The sequence below is a fragment of the Amphimedon queenslandica genome, unplaced genomic scaffold (genome assembly GCF_000090795.2).
Source record: "Amphimedon queenslandica unplaced genomic scaffold, v1.1 AMPQUscaffold_6078_Cont21960, whole genome shotgun sequence".
Classification (NCBI taxonomy): domain Eukaryota; kingdom Metazoa; phylum Porifera; class Demospongiae; order Haplosclerida; family Niphatidae; genus Amphimedon; species Amphimedon queenslandica.
Genome location: NW_003553627.1, coordinates 1 through 1,800, shown reverse-complemented (window position 1 = coordinate 1,800; position 1,800 = coordinate 1). Strand labels below are relative to the sequence as shown.

Here is a 1,800-nt window from a genome sequence, read left to right as displayed (position 1 = left end):
ATGTTCCCATCCCCATGTAAAAGGAATACTGCCATGTTGTTGTTACATGTACAGTTTATATATACAAAACCTATTATACCAGTAGTTAAAGTATGGAATTTTTTTTATACAGTATTAATAAATTTATTACATGTAAGTAAATTCTATTGTAGGATGGATTGGTGACAATGAGAAATGAGATGCATGATGATCTCATTGTCAATTGGGGTATGGCAGAGCACAGTTGCCAGGCTAAGGCTGATACAATGCTTAAAGTACTTAATGAAATAGACAAAAGGTCAGTAGTGGTAACATGATTCTAAAATTAGAATAAAACTATTATATGACTTGATACTTTTTCAATCCAAATAACAGGATTTCCCACAAAGCATGCATGCTTCATGAGCTGACAAGCACTATAGTACATGGCATTTAAAGCAACTTTTAAAATTCGTAAAAGATCCAAACTTGATTGGAATCAGTTTAAAGTTTCTACATAACAAAAGTACATGTATATGCATCAGAAAAAAATGGAGAGTCCTCTCCTTTTTATTTTTGACAAAATTTGGCTAATGGGGAATTCTCTCCTAGTGATTTTGTCCAAATACACTGTACTACTTTATAGTTGGGCTAAATTTTGAGTAATTTGACTATCCACTGACAAGAAGCTGCTGAGCACTATGACAAAATCCTGTTGGAAACCCTGATACAGATACATGTACTTGTAGCTTGTGAATGCATTGTACAGATCATAGTTCAGTGTATATTAATGCAAATTTAGCATGGGATGAGTTTTTTGTAAGTCAGCAGTGGCTCGTCTCTGAAAATTTACTAAAACAGGAAAATGTGAATTTTTCCACAAATTATAAATACGATGAGTTAGACTGTTTACTGACATTGCCATTTTCACAACCCTTTGCATACAAAGTTTGATTTACATACACAAAAATACCCAAGTTGTTTTAATTTTCATTAGATATGGTAGTACCAGTCAGTATCTGGAATCAATTGGGTTTACTCTTGAAGATCAAGAATCATTGAAATCAATACTTCTTCATTAGCACAGAACCGGTCTTCATTACAATCTATAATTTTAACTTTAAAAAAAAATGAATTTATAGTTCTTTGTGATAGAGGCATTGTGTCCTTATTTATATTTTATCTTTTAACTTTTTGTGTCTGACGAAGTAACTGAGCTTTTTGTTTTTTCAATGAGTACTTGTCAGTAGTACTAGTACTAGTCAATTGAAATGATTTCCATTCTGGTCTGATGACTGGAGGCTTGCCTTAAAAGTATACCCTTTTAACTATCTATTGGTAGCACTTCAAGACCAAACAATTTGGTCAAGATTGCAAAGTTGACATGAGCAGCAATCAGTAGCACAATGACAATATATAACACAAGGTGATATTCAATACAAAAATGTCTCAGTTTATTTTACTAAGTCAAAGTACAGTACAAGTCAAAGCAACAGTTGACGGGTCAAGTCTATTCATAATCATGTTTACCGGAATAAATCAGACATGTTTACCATTGGTGAGATGAGATGACATATACAGTGAAACCTGCTTAATCCGGTCACCCTGGGGCCAGTTTTAAATGGCCTGATTATGCAGGTGGCTGCATTACAAATCAGCCTCTGTAATACAGCCATTTAGTACGGGATTCTGGCTTATGGCTGTAATAGAGAGGTAGCCTCATTATTCAGGTGACCTTTAGGACAGGTTTCACTGTGTACATATATATATATATATTACAGTTAAATTTAGATATGCACCAGACAAACATCCACTTCCATTTACGCACAGCAATACATTATG

At 33.7% G+C, this 1,800-nt stretch overlaps 1 long non-coding RNA gene across 1 annotated transcript; it reads left to right on the top strand.

Moving 5' to 3' along the window:
- Positions 1 to 42: 42 nt before the first annotated feature.
- LOC109592170 (uncharacterized) lies at positions 43 to 1,195 on the top strand. Its single transcript, XR_002190212.1, has 2 exons — positions 43 to 277; positions 956 to 1,195. It is a non-coding gene; the product is annotated as an uncharacterized LOC109592170 (long non-coding RNA).
- The last annotated feature ends 605 nt before the right edge of the window (positions 1,196 to 1,800 follow it).